The sequence below is a fragment of the Sminthopsis crassicaudata genome, chromosome 3 (assembly GCF_048593235.1).
Source record: "Sminthopsis crassicaudata isolate SCR6 chromosome 3, ASM4859323v1, whole genome shotgun sequence".
Classification (NCBI taxonomy): domain Eukaryota; kingdom Metazoa; phylum Chordata; class Mammalia; order Dasyuromorphia; family Dasyuridae; genus Sminthopsis; species Sminthopsis crassicaudata.
In genome coordinates this window covers 362,772,974-362,791,615 of record NC_133619.1, presented here as the reverse complement: position 1 = coordinate 362,791,615, position 18,642 = coordinate 362,772,974, and the positions used below count along the sequence as shown (strand labels likewise).

The 18,642-nt window shown below is 41.3% G+C and overlaps 1 pseudogene; it reads left to right on the top strand.

The window, feature by feature from the left end:
• Positions 1-7,823: 7,823 nt before the first annotated feature.
• LOC141562135 (homeodomain-interacting protein kinase 1 pseudogene) lies at positions 7,824-10,903 on the top strand (annotated as a pseudogene).
• Positions 10,904-18,642: the final 7,739 nt, after the last annotated feature.

Genomic DNA, 18,642 nt, shown 5'->3' with positions numbered 1-18,642 from the left:
ATCCCCCACTCAGCTATCAAAATGATCTTCCTAAAACACAAGAATGACCACGTCAATACCCTATTCACTCAATTCTCATGAGTCCTTATTATCTTCAGGACCAAATATCAAATTCTGTCTGAGCTCTAAAATCCTTAATATTTTGGCCCTTTATTTCCTTTCTCGTGAAAGAAACTATTTTACTATTATATTTATAACCAAATTTGAATTTGGGATTGAGGCTTTTCTCCTTTATTCCCTATTTTAGATCCCATCTGTGAAGGAGAAAACCAACTAGAGTTGTCTGCATGGAGCTTTATTCAGGTTGCTGGAGAGAGCAGAATCTCCTGATCAAACTGATGAGAGTTAGGTAAGGGGCACCTAGATGAAATGAGGATTGGGGTCTACTGGCAGTTTGGGGGTACGGAGGCAAATAGAGCTCCCCTGCAACCCCTTTGGATTCGGTGCTAGGATACAGAGATAAATGAGGTCTAGTGCCATTGGAAGAGTCCTCTGGAAAAGAATTTACAGACCAGAATACCTAGATTAATAAAAGAGGGTTTTTTGGGGCGTGGAATTAAGGTTATAGGGAGAAAGACGCCAGGGCTGGCTCCGGGCAGACAGGAACCCTTGTCATAGCTGGAGTGTGCAATGTTTGGGGCTCCTGAAAAGAGTGGATTCCAGTTTCCCTCTTTCTATAATGAGGGGCTTTTGGTAATCTTGAAAAGAGCCAGTAGGTGGAGGGCTCCTGACTGGTTTTGGCCAGGGTTAGAATTTGAATAGAATTGAATGGGTTTTTAGATAAGGAACTGTTGGTGCTGGGGGTGGGGGGTGGGAAACCTGAGCCAATCATTAGAGTGGTGGCTATGATAGCCTATGTTAGCTCAGATCCAGTGGGGGCTGGGAAAGACTGGATATCTCCCATTGACATTCATGGTGGCTGGGAATTAGCAAGGAGTCTTAACCCACCTCATTTCCCCCCCTCAAACAGTTAAAAGTTAAATTAAATTTAAAAAAGATTTGGGGCAGGGTTGAAGATATTCTCCAAGGATCTTCAGAGTAGCGGGATCCCTTCTCTAATCAGACAGCATTCTCTATTAGGAGCTTCCCTCACAGAGATGAAGATCTACCTGGGACAAACTTTTCCCAACCAGGTTTGAAGGCTGCAGAATTGGATTCCCCAGCCACTTTCCATTTGGTGCTCCCACAGAGAGGTGATGTTTTCTTTATCCTTTTCTGATATTTTAATCATAATTGTCATTATTCTTTTTCTTTTATGTCTTATTTGATGTATTCGTTGTTATCGTAATCAACCTATTCCCTGTATTGTATAATTAAATCTTACTCTTATTTTTGATTTTGTTTGAGAGTGTCATTTATAGGAGCGAATCCGAACTTTTCCCTAAAATCACATAACATAAATTGGCGTCACGAACAGGATCCACTGTATAAATGCCTCTCTTTAAGAAAAATAGAGCTCTGTGTCTGTCTGTGTGTGTATGTTTGTCTGCTTTGCATTTTTTGTTCTGTGTTAAAAGTTAGCAACCTCATAAGAGATAAGAATTCAGCCTCTGTGTTACAGTCTTAGGAAAATATCATGCTAAGTTGTGGAAATTGGAATTCATTCAGAGTAGTAATTATTTCCGAGTGGCTCAGGTAGAAAAAAAAAAAAAGAAGAAGTTTGAAAAATCTTTTTTTCTCTTTCTCTCTCTCTGCCTCTGGCTTTTGCAGGAGGAGGGAGAGAAGGGAAGAAATAAAATTTGGAAAGTTTTGAGAAAATAGATGATCAGTGGTTATCACTTCTATAAGCAAGCAGCCCTGTTATCAAAACTCAGGATAGTGTGAATCTTACTTAAAAAAAAAACCTTATAAGCAGGTTTGCTTTCATGGAATTAGAGATAAGAAAGTTTAAGAAGGCTAAGTTGGGTAATTGTCTGCAGCATTTGATTAAGAGCTTTAAGAACAATGGCTAAATACTTTGGCAATTGGTTATTTTCATCTTGCAACTATATAAATTGATATAATATTTTTGTGATATTAAACTTTTTAACCTGTTGTACCAATTTGTAAGTAAAAGAACAAAAAAATTTGACTATTTTATACTGGTGGGGAAGTTTTCCCTGAAAAGCAGGTTTTCAAAGTCTGCTAGAGAGGAATCATGGCAATAAAACCTTATCTGCTTAATGCCACCTGTGAAAAAGAAGTTTCTGCTAGTGGCCTTGAAACCCTCAGGCAGAACGAAGAAAAAAAAAACTAAAAAAAACAAAACAAAACAAAACAAAAAAAACTAGTTGGTTTGCTTCTGAAACATTGGACAATTTGTTAACATTATGGGTTATGTTTATAGGACATGTGGGTTTTATAGAGGTATTATCTATTTATTGTATTATGAATCTTAAAGTTTAAAAAAAAGGTGATTTTTTAAAAGGGACAAGAGATATTGATTTACAAAAGTAATTAATAGTTTAAATGGAGCATCTAGTCAGAAGCGTTATTGGGTTTGGAAGTGTTTAAAGTATGTTGGAGAAGTTTTGAGCAAGTAAGCCTTAGGAGGAAAGCAGAGAGTTGGGACAGGAGAATGGAGGAGATTTAAGAAGATTGATTAGTGGGAGCAAATGATTTCAAGAAGAAATCAGTGGGAAAAAGAAGAAACTGGTTGGAAAGGGTCGTCACAGAGAGATGGCTGTGAGGCGGGATGTGTTTTTGCAGGGGAGAGCAGCAGTAGGAAGCTGAAGTCGTTTTTGGCTGAAGAAAGCAAATGGATTAAAAGGGTCAGGCTTCTCTTACAAGACCTTAATTGATTGAACATTTGTTTCTTTAGATACATAAGGGTTTTCATGTTTTAAAGAGTATGATCAGAAATGTGATAGGTAGTTTGAAAGGGTTATTTAACAAAAAAGTTTAATTGATGTTTTTAAGAACTTTTCAGATTCTTTTATGTGAAAATAGGAAATTTTAATTAACTGTATTGATGACAATTATTTAGAGGGAGTCCAAAGAGAATAGTTTTTGCCTTTGTCCTTTTGAAATTGTTTTAGTTATGGGCAATATGTAGTTTGGGATTTTTCTGTGTATTGGGTATTTTATTTTTTAAAGCAAAATGATTGATATAATATTCAATTTAGGGAACATCTACTTGGGTATATAAGAATTGTGTAAACATTCTGGGATAAATTTCTTAGGTTAAAAGTCTTACAATATGGAGATCTTGTGGCAGGGAGGAAAAAGAGTGACCCTGTCCAAGTCACTATCAGTTTGTTAAATTATTTAGGAGCACAGGGACTGAGAATTCCTTAAGACAAATTGCAATTTGTGAAATGTGAGGTAAAATATTTAAGTCATTGTATAAGTGAAGGGAAAAAGAAATTAGATCCTGTAAATTACTTGAGGGAAAGATTGGAAACAGAAAAGATAAGGAATTGGCACACAGGGCATTGGTCACTGAAATTTGGACTAATCTTATGTTACCTCAGGACGTTGCAGTGATTCATGTGCAGGGGCACCAAAGAGATTCGAGACTGCTTTGTGGATGAGGAGGTGAACCGGGCTGGAGAAGAAGAATCAGTAAGTATGCAGAAGATGATGGTGTTAATTCTGGCATTTCTGCTTCAAAGGCTTCCAACTTCCTTTACCCCAGGAGAGAAGCAGGAAATCCAAAGCCTTGGTGCTGAGGAGGATAAAGAAGGGCACTGGTTCCTCCCTGATGGCAGAGAAGTACTGACCACAGCAGATATGAGACGTGAACTCCAATATTTACCTCAAGGCAGTCACTGGGGTGTCCAAGAACTGGGTGACTTAGTGTTGACTAAGTTGGAGTACCCAATAGCAGGTAACTGGTCAGCGGGTGTCCTGTTTGTCAGGCTGAATAGGGCAGCCCAATGACAAGTCCAAAAAGGAGGAAGGCCTCCTGATATCAGGCCTTGCAAAAGTGTACAGATGGACTTTACCGAGCTGCCATCAGTGGGGCGTCTCAAATACCTGTTGGTTGTAGTGAACTATCTGACTTTATGGGTGGAAGCCAACCATTCTGGAGAGCAATGTGGAATTATGCCCCAAAAGTTATCAAACTGTGCATGCATACCCTTGGATCCAGCAGTGCTACTACTGGGCTTATATCCCAAAGAAATATGAAAGAAGGGAAAGGGACCTGTATGTGCCAAAATGTTTGTGGCAGCCTTTTTTGGTAGTGGCTAGATAATGGAGAATGAATGGATGCCCATCAATTGGAGAATGGTTGGGTAAATTATGGTATATGAAGGTTATGGAATATTATTGTTCTGTAAGAAATGACCAGCAGGATGAACAGAGAGAGGCTTGGAGAGACTTACATGAGCTGATGCTGAGTGAAATGAGCAGAACCAGGAGATCATTATACACTTCAACAACAATACTGTATGAGGATGTATTCTGATGGAAGTGGATATCTTCAACAAAGAGAAGGTCTAACTCAGATCCAATTGATCAATGGTGGCCAGGATCAGCTACATTCTCTCTAGCTAATACAGATGTCCCCCTGCTAAACTACCAGTCTGCCCTGTGTCCATCATGGGCAGCACCTGTTGCAGGAGTTGCCCAGCAGAATGTCTCCTTGCATCCTGGAACTACTCCTATTTGCACTCAGACTGATCCATTCCAGCAGCCTTTCATCGAGTGTCCACCTGCTTTTCATACTGAACTCCAGTCACCTGCAAAGCATTTTGGATTCCCTGTGAGGATAGAGAATGCTGTGCCAATCTTACCGCAGGCACCTGCTGCTCAGCCACTACAGATCCGGTCAGGAGTCCTCACCCAGGAAAGCTGTCCACCACTAATGAATGGTAGCAACTCTCCATCCTCATGTAGCCACCAGCTTCATTAGTACATGGATGTTTGGAAAGGTTATGATGGGGATGATTGCTAGTGTATTAATTTCTAAAGCTATTCAAGCTGCAAACCAGTGGCTGCTGAATAGGGTAAGGCATGTGATGATGAGTGATGTGATGACTCTCTAAAGGATTATAACTCACTCTTCTATCATCTGGGCATCTTTTGGGGGATGGACAGCAGTATGATAGAGAATTCAATGGCAGTGTAAAAAGCATGATGTCCTGTAAAAGCATACTTGGGGGTCACATTCCTTAGGTTCAAATGTTACACTTTGTAGTTGTTATTTTTTTGTAAAGATCTGGACCCCAGTAAAACTACTAAAAACAGGACCACTGGCTGACAGAGGCAAAGAAAAAAACCTAATACTGACACTAGAGACTCCTAGTTCCTAGAAGTCAATGGCCTTGCACTTTGTCTTCCTGCTCCACCCAGATTCCTTCTCCCTCTAGAAACATCCCCCACTAATTAAACTTTCTATAGAGTTCAGCTGACACTAATCAAACTTTCTCTAGAGCTGAGGTAATGTTAACTACCACTAATTAAACTTTCTATACATGTTAAGTACCACTCATCAAACTTTGTATAGAGTTGAACTGAAGCCGATTCAAACCCAAACTTCCCTTTTATTTCCATAGCCCCCAAGGCCTGAATTCTAATCATAAAGCTAAGTACTCTGGTTGAACCACCTGGAAAAACTCCTAATCCCTTCTTGGGAGCTCCTGTCTGCTAAGAGCCTCGATTTCTTTGTGATTTTTAAGAAAAAAAATCTCCTATTTCTTTGCCTCAGAAGTAAGAGTGAATTATTTCACTAGACTTGAGCCTTGCCTCAAACACCATAAGCCTGGGATCCCCAACAATCCTAAGTACTTGAGCTCTTAGTTGCCTGCTCAGATGGATGTGCTTCCAATCAGGAGTCTTTTCTTAATTCCTAGATTTGGATCATCCTTGAGCACTAATCACCTTTCCAGGGACATCTGAATCCCCAGTCTTGCCTTAGTTATACTAGCCGGAACAACAGGCCCAGGGCCTGGTGGGCTGCTGTAGTTCTGTGGAAGCAATGTTCATGTGAGCAAATACTAGTTCTGGAAATGTTAATTTGTTTATTCATTTTACCCAGCAAGCACACATTAAGCACCTACTGTATGTAGAGCACTATGCTAGATATGGAGAGATATAGACATTTTATTTTATTTTATTTTATTTTTCCTGAGACTGGGATTAAATGACTTGCCCAGGGTTGCACAGCTAGAAAGTGTTAAGTGTCTGAGACCAGATTTGGATTCAGGGTTGGTGTTCTATCCACTGTGCCACCTAGCTGCCCCGACATATATATTTTAGATAACACTTTATAAAAAATGATTTGGTCTTCATGAAGATTTTAGTCTTGTAGCTGGGGCAAAGGCAAGGAATGGGAAAAGTTAAGGATGTGTCTAGAAGTGAAATTTTACTTGGGATGAAATGCCACGTGGTGGAAGATTTTTGGAGCAGAAGACTGACATAAATAAGAATCTACTAACATGATATGAAGGATAAATACGAGAAAGTGGGCAGTGGTAGAAAAACATGTTAGGTGGCCATTGTAAGGTCAATGTTGCTGGAGAGGGTTGGTAGAATCAAAAATTCAGAAAGCACATTAAGGATAGAAGGAAAATTGGGGATGAAGATAAATCCTTGAGCTCCGCCTTTAATAAAGAAATTTGTCCTTAAGTAAATAATGTTAAATAAATAAATAAGTAAATAAAGTGATAAATTAAGTAATAAAGGTGCCATCACCTTTATTAGGCAATAAGTTCCTTGAGGGCATAATTCCTGTTCTGTTCCTGTCCTTGAGGAGCTTACCTTTAGAATGGTAGAAGCTGCTTGTCTCAAAGGCCTGTGGGAAATATAACTGAGACAACTAGTGTCTTTAGCTGGAAATAGTCTTAGCTGGACATACCCTTACAAAATGCCAATACCTGAGAGCTAGAATGAACCTCAGAGATCATTTAGTCCAGGACTTCTTAACCTGGGGTGCCTAAATTTGTTTTCAAAAGACATTTGGATTATTATAATTCAAGACAGTTGATCTCCTTTGTAAGCCTATTTCTTTGCTTTTATGCATTTGAAAACATGAGTGAAAGACCGGGTTCATAGACTTCCCCAGATTTTTCACAGAAGCGTATGCCATCAAAAGGGTGAGAATCCTTGTGAGAATCTAGTCCAACTCTTTTGTTTCATAGGAGAGGAAAAAGAAAAGTCCCTCGGATAAGGTCATACCCTTAATAAGTGTCAGAGAAAGGACTTGGGTCCATTAAGGGGAATAAGCAGAGGACCTTATACTTTGTAGGTATTCAGTAAAAGCCAAATTGAATTGAATATAAACTGAGGTGGCATTTGCAAATGGGATAGGAGCACAGAACCACAAGGCCTAGATGAATTAAAGAGAACCAAAAATGAAAGGTTTAAAACTTTTGAAAGCCATGAGACCCGACTTTGTGCCATGACTAAATGGCAAAGGTGGGTTCCCTAGCTAGTTAATGAATCAGAACAAAAAGAATGCCAACAGTGAATCCTGAGGGAAGGGTAGAAAGGGCTAGATAAAACCACTGGGGATAGAGTTTGGGCAACAAAAAGGATCTGTCTAAAGAAGACCAAGAAGTAAAAGCTCCAGGATGGAAAAGAAAAATAAAGGTTTGTAAAACAGGAAATATAATGAGATACCTATGAAAATCTTTAAATGAGTGTTAGATCATACTTCTATAACTCTTTAGATTACAAAGGACCTGTGTCTCCACAGCTCCATGGTTAGGATTATTCCTAGGTGCTACATCGGTTGTCTGGTACTTAACAATTCTCTAGCTCATTGAATTCAAAGTTCACACCTGTAAAGAGTTGACACCTGTCAAGGAGTTGACACCTGTCAGGGAGTTGACACCTGTGAAGGAGTTGACACCTGTCAAGGAGTTTGCTCATTGGTTCTTCAAGGAGTTCCCACAAGCCCATGGATTCTCTGGGAGGATATAAGGAGCCAACATTGAGTGGGGAAGTCAGTCTGGATTGGGTCAAGGAGAAGATCTGGACTTGAATTCCTGGCTGCATTTTCAGATCATTGAATTGAAACTAAAAGCTCCAGAAGCTCCCCAAGAGGTCTGCTCCCAGGAAACCATTTGCAATTTGGAGGAAACACAACATCAGAATAGATTAAGATCTTCTTAAATCCTTTTTGATTAGAGAAATACAAATGGATAAAGATTTCAGATATCATTTCACACCTAGCAGACTGGCTACAATGACAGAAAGAGAGAAGAGAAAGAGAGAAGAGACAGAGATAGAGAGAGAGCACCAGTACAAGGGTGTGCTAGAAGCTTCCACAATGTCCCCGATTCAAATGGACAGGCAGACAGTCTCATCGAGTGCCTTCTGCAGTGCAAAGAAACGGAAAACAGAGCCTTCTGGCTGGGACATTTCAGGACGGAGCAGCAACAAAAAGTATCCTACTCCCAGCAAGAACCTCTCAGCCACACAAGGACAAGAAAACTCCTCTCAGCAGGTGACAAGGTTCAACCTCCCCTCTTATGACCAGAGCCTCCTTCTGCCAGCTCCCACAGTGGAGCATGTCGTGGTCATGGCTGCTGACAGCACCGGGGGTGCTGCCACCTCATCCTTCCCGAGCAGTCAGACCCTCACTCACAGAGGCCACGTTTCTTGGCTGGAGCCCTATCACAAATGTGGATTGAAGAGAAAAAGTGAGGAGGTGGACAGCAGTGGTAAAGGGCAGATCATAGAAGAACATCCCCCTGTCAGGCAGCAGAACAGGACTGTGGTGGGTGCCGCTGCCACGACCACCACCATGACCACCAAGACCAGCAGTTCCAGCAGAGAAGGGGATTACCAGCTGGTCCAGCATGAAATCCTTTACTCCATGACCAACAGTTACCAAGTCCTAGAGTTCTTGGGCCGGGGGACATTCGGGCAGGTGGCCAAGTGCTGGAAGCGGAGTACCAAGGAAATTGTCGCCATTAAGATCTTGAAAAACCATCCTGCCTATGCCCGACAGGGCCAGATTGAGGTGAACATCCTTTCCCTCCTGAACAGGGACGATGCTGACGAATCCAATGTTGTCCGTTTTTATGAGTGCTTCCAGCACCAGAATCACACCTGCCTGGTGTTTGAGATGCTGGAACAGAACCTGTATGATTTCCTAAAGCAGAACAAGTTTCGTCCACTGCAGCTCAAGTACATCCGGCCCATCCTACAGCAGGTGGCCACAGCTCTGAGGAAGCTCAAGAACCTTGGCCTGATCCACACGGACCTAAAGCCAGAAAACATCATGCTGGTGGATCCTGTGCAGCAGCCATACCGCCTCAAGGTCATTGACTTTGGCTCTGCCACTCAGGTATCCAAAGCTGTGTGCTCCTCCTACATACAGACACGCTACTACAGGGCTCCTGAAATCATTCTTGGACTGCCGTTTTGGGAGGCTATTGATATGTGGTCCTTGGGCTGTGTGATAGCGGAGTTGTTTCTGGGCTGGCCTCTCTACGCCGGGGCTTCAGAATATGAGCAGATTTGTTACATTTCACAAACACAAGGCCTCCCGGCAGAATACCTTCTGAGTGCAGGAACAAAAACAAGCATGTTTTTCAACAGAGATCCTCGTTTGGGTTACCCACTGTGGAGACTAAAGACGCCAGAGGAGCATGAGTGGGAAACAGGAATCAAATCAAGAGACACCCGCAAGTACATATTCAACTGTTTAGATGACATGGCCCAGGTGAATATGTCTACAGACTTAGAGGGAACGGATATGTGGGCAGAAAAAGCAGATAGAAGAGAGTTCATTGATTTGTTGAAGAAGATGCTGACAATTGATGCAGATAAGAGAGCTACTCCATGGAAAACCCTCAACCACCCATTTGTGACAATGACTCATCTTTTGGATTTCCCACCCAGCAATCATGTTTTGTCATGCTTTCAGAACATGGAGATCTGCCGAAGGACAGGGCACATGGATGATCCAGTGAAACAGATCAAGAACCCTTTGACCACCCATTTTGCCCCCAACACAAGCACAAATCTAACCATGACCTTCAGCAACCAGCTCAATCCCGGGCACGGTGTCGCCAGTGTTTTGGCGTCCAGTTCTACTGCAGCAGCAGCTACACACTCTCTGGCTGATTCGGATGTCCCCCTGCTGAATTACCCGTCTGCCCTGTATCCATCAGGGGCAGCACCTGTGGCAGGAGTTGCCCAGCAGAGTGTCTCCTTGCAGCCTGGAACTACTGCCATTTGCACTCAGACTGATCCATTCCTGCAGACTTTCGTCGTGCGTCCCCCTGCTTTTCAAACTGGACTCCAGGCATCTGCTCAGCATTCTGGATTCCCTGGGAGGATGGAGAATGCTGTGCCAATGGTACCCCAGGCGCCTGCTGCTCAGCCATTACAGATCCAGTCAGGAGTCCTCAGCCAGGGAAGCTGTCCACCACTCATGGCAGCAACTCTCCATCCTCAAGCAGCCATCATCACACCACAGCAGGTGGTGCCCTTTACTCTGAGCTGTGCACCTAGCCGGCCGGCGCTGGTTGGACACACTGCCACTGTCCTGCAGGTCTGGCCTGGAGGAACCCAGCAGATCCTCTTACCTTCAACAGGGCAGCAGTTCCCTGGGGTGGCTCTACACAATTGTGTTCAGCCTACTGAGGTCATTCCCCAGGCCATGGGGATTGGCCAGCAGCTGGGAGACTGGAGGAATGGGCACTCAGGTGGCAGCCAGTACAGTAGCCTTATGCAGCAGCCCTCTCTGCTGACAAACCACGTGACTCTGGCCACGGCTCAGCCCCTCAACGTTGGAGCAGCTCATGTTGTCAGGCAGCAGCAGTCAAGTGCCCTCTCCTCCAAGAACAAGCAGCCGGCCCCAGCTCAGGCCCAGACTGTCTCTACATTAGATGTCTCACCTACTCAAGTCTCCTCACTGATGGGGAGCAGCTCACTCTGTACCAACTCTTCCTATAGTCCCCCGGTCCTTGTGCAAGATCAGACTGTCATCATCCCACCTAGTAACAATCCTAACACTCTATGAGGCAAAGCTAGAACATTCATTTGTGGGCTTTCTTTTGTTATTTGCTTGCCTTTCATTTTTAGTTCTCTTTAATTCATCTAGGCCTTGTGGTTCTCTGCTCCTATCCCATTTGCAAATGCCACCTCAGTTTATATTCAATTCAATTTGGCTTTTACTGAATACCTACAAGGTATAAGGTCCTCTGCTTATTCCCCTTAAAGGACCCAAGTCCTTTCTCTGACACTTATTAAGGGTATGACCTTATCCGAGGGACTTTTCTTTTTCCTCTCCTATGAAACAAAAGAGTTGGACTAGATTCTCACAAGGATTCTCACCCTTTTGATGGCATACGCTTCTGTGAAAAATCTGGGGAAGTCTATGAACCCGGTCTTTCACTCATGTTTTCAAAAGCATAAAAGCAAAGAAATAGGCTTACAAAGGAGATCAACTGTCTTGAATGATAATAATCCAAATGTCTTTTGAAAACAAATTTAGGCACCCCAGGTTAAGAACTCCTGGACTAAATGATCTCGGGGGTTCATTCTAGCTCTCAGGTATTGGCATTTTGTAAGGGTATGTCCAGCTAAGACTATTTCCAGCTAAAGACACTCTTTGTCTCAGTTATATTTCCCACAGGCCTTTGAGACAAGCAGCTTCTACCATTCTAAAGGTAAGCTCCTCAAGGACAGGAACAGAACAGGAATTATGCCCTCAAGGAACTTATTGCCTAATAAAGGTGATGGCACCTTTATTACTTAATTTATCACTTAATTTACTTAATTATTTATTTGACTTTATTATTACTTTATTTACTTAAGGACAAATTTCTTTATTAAAGGCGGAGCTGAAGGATTTATCTTCATCCCCAATTTTCCTTCTATCCTTAAGGTGCTTTCTGAATATTTGATTCTCCCAACCCTCTCCAGCTACATTGACATTACAATGGCCACCTAACATGTTTTTCTACCACTGCCCACTTTCTCGTATTTATCCTTCATATCATGTTAGTAGATTCTTATTTATGTCAGTCTTCTGCTCCAAAAATCTTCCACCACTTGGCATTTCATCCCAAGTAAAATTTCACTTCTAGACACATCCTTAACTTTTCCCATTCCTTGCCTTTGCCCCAGCTACAAGACTGTACACTTCATGAAGACCAAATCATTTTTTACAAAGTGTTATCTAAAATGTCTATATCTCTCCATATCTAGCATAGTGCTCTACATACATTAGATGCTTAATGTGTGCTTGCTGGGTAAAACGAATAAAGAAATTAACGTTTCCAGATCTAGTATTGGCTCACATGAACATTGCTTCCACAGAACTACAGCAGCCCACCAGGCCCTGGACCACTTGTTCAGGCTAGTAGAGCTAAGGCAAGACTGGGGCCTCATGGGCCTGGAAAAGTGATCAGTGCTCAAGGATGATCCAAATCTGGCGATTAAGAAAAGGCTCCTGATTGGAAGCACGTCCATCTATCTGAGCAGGCAAGGAAGAGCTCAAGTACTTAGTATTCGGTTTTTTCTTTGCCTCTGTCAGCCAGCAGTCCTGTTTTTAGTAGTCTTGCTGGGGTCCACACCTTTTCAAAAAAAATTAACAAATACCAAGTGTAACCTTGTAAGGAATGTGACCCCCAAGTGTGCTTTTACATGACATCATGATTTATACATAGCCATTGAATTCTCTCTCATATTGCTGTCCATCCCCCAAAAGCTTCTCAGCTGATGGAAGAGTGAGTTATAATCCTTTAGAGAGTCAGATGCTTGAGACTTATCATAATTCAAACCCAAACACAATTTTTGAACTTGTTTCTAGCCTAGTGCCCAGTAACATCCCCCAGTGTAAATAAGGAATGTTTTCTTTGGGGGGGGTGTGGTCTCTTCCAATGTGATTCACTTTGGGGGACCTCTTTCTAAGCTCCTCATGCTTTCTTTCTTAAACTTTCCCATGTTTCTTTGGGAATCTTCAAGGTATCTTCTCAAGCAATACAATTCAGAAAATCCCTTCGGGTTCATTCCTAGTAGTCTCATGATGACAAGTAGGAGACCCAACTGCCTATTGTGATAAAAGTGATCCTGACCTAATATGGAAATAGGTATGGAACAATTGCACATGTGTAATATGTATATATATGAGATTGCTTGCTGTCTAAAAGGTTGAGGGAAGCGAAGGGAAAAAACTTGGAATACAAAGTTTTGCAAGGGAGAATGTTGAAAACTGTGCATATATTTAAAATAAGAGCTAAAAGAAGATCATGACCAAAACTAAACTTCATATTTTTTGTTCCCAAACTTTGTCTGATTCAAATTTCCCTATTACTAAGAAGAGTAATACTATTCCATCAGTGGTAGCTCCAACTCTTCACTCTTTAAATTTGTCCCTAAACATATCCAATCTATTGCTAAGTTCCTATCCATTTCGACTTTGGCAACATTTCCAAGGAAGTCCTCTACTATGCTTCAGGACTGATACCATCTTGATGCATGAGTCCATCATCTCTTTGCTTAGACTATTACAATGGCCTCTGGCTGAAGTTTCACCTCACCTCAGTACATCCCCCACTCAGCTATCAAAATGATCTTCCTAAAACACAAGAATGACCACGTCAATACCCTATTCACTCAATTCTCATGAGTCCTTATTATCTTCAGGACCAAATATCAAATTCTGTCTGAGCTCTAAAATCCTTAATATTTTGGCCCTTTATTTCCTTTCTCGTGAAAGAAACTATTTTACTATTATATTTATAACCAAATTTGAATTTGGGATTGAGGCTTTTCTCCTTTATTCCCTATTTTAGATCCCATCTGTGAAGGAGAAAACCAACTAGAGTTGTCTGCATGGAGCTTTATTCAGGTTGCTGGAGAGAGCAGAATCTCCTGATCAAACTGATGAGAGTTAGGTAAGGGGCACCTAGATGAAATGAGGATTGGGGTCTACTGGCAGTTTGGGGGTACGGAGGCAAATAGAGCTCCCCTGCAACCCCTTTGGATTCGGTGCTAGGATACAGAGATAAATGAGGTCTAGTGCCATTGGAAGAGTCCTCTGGAAAAGAATTTACAGACCAGAATACCTAGATTAATAAAAGAGGGTTTTTTGGGGCGTGGAATTAAGGTTATAGGGAGAAAGACGCCAGGGCTGGCTCCGGGCAGACAGGAACCCTTGTCATAGCTGGAGTGTGCAATGTTTGGGGCTCCTGAAAAGAGTGGATTCCAGTTTCCCTCTTTCTATAATGAGGGGCTTTTGGTAATCTTGAAAAGAGCCAGTAGGTGGAGGGCTCCTGACTGGTTTTGGCCAGGGTTAGAATTTGAATAGAATTGAATGGGTTTTTAGATAAGGAACTGTTGGTGCTGGGGGTGGGGGGTGGGAAACCTGAGCCAATCATTAGAGTGGTGGCTATGATAGCCTATGTTAGCTCAGATCCAGTGGGGGCTGGGAAAGACTGGATATCTCCCATTGACATTCATGGTGGCTGGGAATTAGCAAGGAGTCTTAACCCACCTCATTTCCCCCCCTCAAACAGTTAAAAGTTAAATTAAATTTAAAAAAGATTTGGGGCAGGGTTGAAGATATTCTCCAAGGATCTTCAGAGTAGCGGGATCCCTTCTCTAATCAGACAGCATTCTCTATTAGGAGCTTCCCTCACAGAGATGAAGATCTACCTGGGACAAACTTTTCCCAACCAGGTTTGAAGGCTGCAGAATTGGATTCCCCAGCCACTTTCCATTTGGTGCTCCCACAGAGAGGTGATGTTTTCTTTATCCTTTTCTGATATTTTAATCATAATTGTCATTATTCTTTTTCTTTTATGTCTTATTTGATGTATTCGTTGTTATCGTAATCAACCTATTCCCTGTATTGTATAATTAAATCTTACTCTTATTTTTGATTTTGTTTGAGAGTGTCATTTATAGGAGCGAATCCGAACTTTTCCCTAAAATCACATAACATAAATTGGCGTCACGAACAGGATCCACTGTATAAATGCCTCTCTTTAAGAAAAATAGAGCTCTGTGTCTGTCTGTGTGTGTATGTTTGTCTGCTTTGCATTTTTTGTTCTGTGTTAAAAGTTAGCAACCTCATAAGAGATAAGAATTCAGCCTCTGTGTTACAGTCTTAGGAAAATATCATGCTAAGTTGTGGAAATTGGAATTCATTCAGAGTAGTAATTATTTCCGAGTGGCTCAGGTAGAAAAAAAAAAAAAGAAGAAGTTTGAAAAATCTTTTTTTCTCTTTCTCTCTCTCTGCCTCTGGCTTTTGCAGGAGGAGGGAGAGAAGGGAAGAAATAAAATTTGGAAAGTTTTGAGAAAATAGATGATCAGTGGTTATCACTTCTATAAGCAAGCAGCCCTGTTATCAAAACTCAGGATAGTGTGAATCTTACTTAAAAAAAAAACCTTATAAGCAGGTTTGCTTTCATGGAATTAGAGATAAGAAAGTTTAAGAAGGCTAAGTTGGGTAATTGTCTGCAGCATTTGATTAAGAGCTTTAAGAACAATGGCTAAATACTTTGGCAATTGGTTATTTTCATCTTGCAACTATATAAATTGATATAATATTTTTGTGATATTAAACTTTTTAACCTGTTGTACCAATTTGTAAGTAAAAGAACAAAAAAATTTGACTATTTTATACTGGTGGGGAAGTTTTCCCTGAAAAGCAGGTTTTCAAAGTCTGCTAGAGAGGAATCATGGCAATAAAACCTTATCTGCTTAATGCCACCTGTGAAAAAGAAGTTTCTGCTAGTGGCCTTGAAACCCTCAGGCAGAACGAAGAAAAAAAAAACTAAAAAAAACAAAACAAAACAAAACAAAAAAAACTAGTTGGTTTGCTTCTGAAACATTGGACAATTTGTTAACATTATGGGTTATGTTTATAGGACATGTGGGTTTTATAGAGGTATTATCTATTTATTGTATTATGAATCTTAAAGTTTAAAAAAAAGGTGATTTTTTAAAAGGGACAAGAGATATTGATTTACAAAAGTAATTAATAGTTTAAATGGAGCATCTAGTCAGAAGCGTTATTGGGTTTGGAAGTGTTTAAAGTATGTTGGAGAAGTTTTGAGCAAGTAAGCCTTAGGAGGAAAGCAGAGAGTTGGGACAGGAGAATGGAGGAGATTTAAGAAGATTGATTAGTGGGAGCAAATGATTTCAAGAAGAAATCAGTGGGAAAAAGAAGAAACTGGTTGGAAAGGGTCGTCACAGAGAGATGGCTGTGAGGCGGGATGTGTTTTTGCAGGGGAGAGCAGCAGTAGGAAGCTGAAGTCGTTTTTGGCTGAAGAAAGCAAATGGATTAAAAGGGTCAGGCTTCTCTTACAAGACCTTAATTGATTGAACATTTGTTTCTTTAGATACATAAGGGTTTTCATGTTTTAAAGAGTATGATCAGAAATGTGATAGGTAGTTTGAAAGGGTTATTTAACAAAAAAGTTTAATTGATGTTTTTAAGAACTTTTCAGATTCTTTTATGTGAAAATAGGAAATTTTAATTAACTGTATTGATGACAATTATTTAGAGGGAGTCCAAAGAGAATAGTTTTTGCCTTTGTCCTTTTGAAATTGTTTTAGTTATGGGCAATATGTAGTTTGGGATTTTTCTGTGTATTGGGTATTTTATTTTTTAAAGCAAAATGATTGATATAATATTCAATTTAGGGAACATCTACTTGGGTATATAAGAATTGTGTAAACATTCTGGGATAAATTTCTTAGGTTAAAAGTCTTACAATATGGAGATCTTGTGGCAGGGAGGAAAAAGAGTGACCCTGTCCAAGTCACTATCAGTTTGTTAAATTATTTAGGAGCACAGGGACTGAGAATTCCTTAAGACAAATTGCAATTTGTGAAATGTGAGGTAAAATATTTAAGTCATTGTATAAGTGAAGGGAAAAAGAAATTAGATCCTGTAAATTACTTGAGGGAAAGATTGGAAACAGAAAAGATAAGGAATTGGCACACAGGGCATTGGTCACTGAAATTTGGACTAATCTTATGTTACCTCAGGACGTTGCAGTGATTCATGTGCAGGGGCACCAAAGAGATTCGAGACTGCTTTGTGGATGAGGAGGTGAACCGGGCTGGAGAAGAAGAATCAGTAAGTATGCAGAAGATGATGGTGTTAATTCTGGCATTTCTGCTTCAAAGGCTTCCAACTTCCTTTACCCCAGGAGAGAAGCAGGAAATCCAAAGCCTTGGTGCTGAGGAGGATAAAGAAGGGCACTGGTTCCTCCCTGATGGCAGAGAAGTACTGACCACAGCAGATATGAGACGTGAACTCCAATATTTACCTCAAGGCAGTCACTGGGGTGTCCAAGAACTGGGTGACTTAGTGTTGACTAAGTTGGAGTACCCAATAGCAGGTAACTGGTCAGCGGGTGTCCTGTTTGTCAGGCTGAATAGGGCAGCCCAATGACAAGTCCAAAAAGGAGGAAGGCCTCCTGATATCAGGCCTTGCAAAAGTGTACAGATGGACTTTACCGAGCTGCCATCAGTGGGGCGTCTCAAATACCTGTTGGTTGTAGTGAACTATCTGACTTTATGGGTGGAAGCCAACCATTCTGGAGAGCAATGTGGAATTATGCCCCAAAAGTTATCAAACTGTGCATGCATACCCTTGGATCCAGCAGTGCTACTACTGGGCTTATATCCCAAAGAAATATGAAAGAAGGGAAAGGGACCTGTATGTGCCAAAATGTTTGTGGCAGCCTTTTTTGGTAGTGGCTAGATAATGGAGAATGAATGGATGCCCATCAATTGGAGAATGGTTGGGTAAATTATGGTATATGAAGGTTATGGAATATTATTGTTCTGTAAGAAATGACCAGCAGGATGAACAGAGAGAGGCTTGGAGAGACTTACATGAGCTGATGCTGAGTGAAATGAGCAGAACCAGGAGATCATTATACACTTCAACAACAATACTGTATGAGGATGTATTCTGATGGAAGTGGATATCTTCAACAAAGAGAAGGTCTAACTCAGATCCAATTGATCAATGGTGGCCAGGATCAGCTACATTCTCTCTAGCTAATACAGATGTCCCCCTGCTAAACTACCAGTCTGCCCTGTGTCCATCATGGGCAGCACCTGTTGCAGGAGTTGCCCAGCAGAATGTCTCCTTGCATCCTGGAACTACTCCTATTTGCACTCAGACTGATCCATTCCAGCAGCCTTTCATCGAGTGTCCACCTGCTTTTCATACTGAACTCCAGTCACCTGCAAAGCATTTTGGATTCCCTGTGAGGATAGAGAATGCTGTGCCAATCTTACCGCAGGCACCTGCTGCTCAGCCACTACAGATCCGGTCAGGAGTCCTCACCCAGGAAAGCTGTCCACCACTAATGAATGGTAGCAACTCTCCATCCTCATGTAGCCACCAGCTTCATTAGTACATGGATGTTTGGAAAGGTTATGATGGGGATGATTGCTAGTGTATTAATTTCTAAAGCTATTCAAGCTGCAAACCAGTGGCTGCTGAATAGGGTAAGGCATGTGATGATGAGTGATGTGATGACTCTCTAAAGGATTATAACTCACTCTTCTATCATCTGGGCATCTTTTGGGGGATGGACAGCAGTATGATAGAGAATTCAATGGCAGTGTAAAAAGCATGATGTCCTGTAAAAGCATACTTGGGGGTCACATTCCTTAGGTTCAAATGTTACACTTTGTAGTTGTTATTTTTTTGTAAAGATCTGGACCCCAGTAAAACTACTAAAAACAGGACCACTGGCTGACAGAGGCAAAGAAAAAAACCTA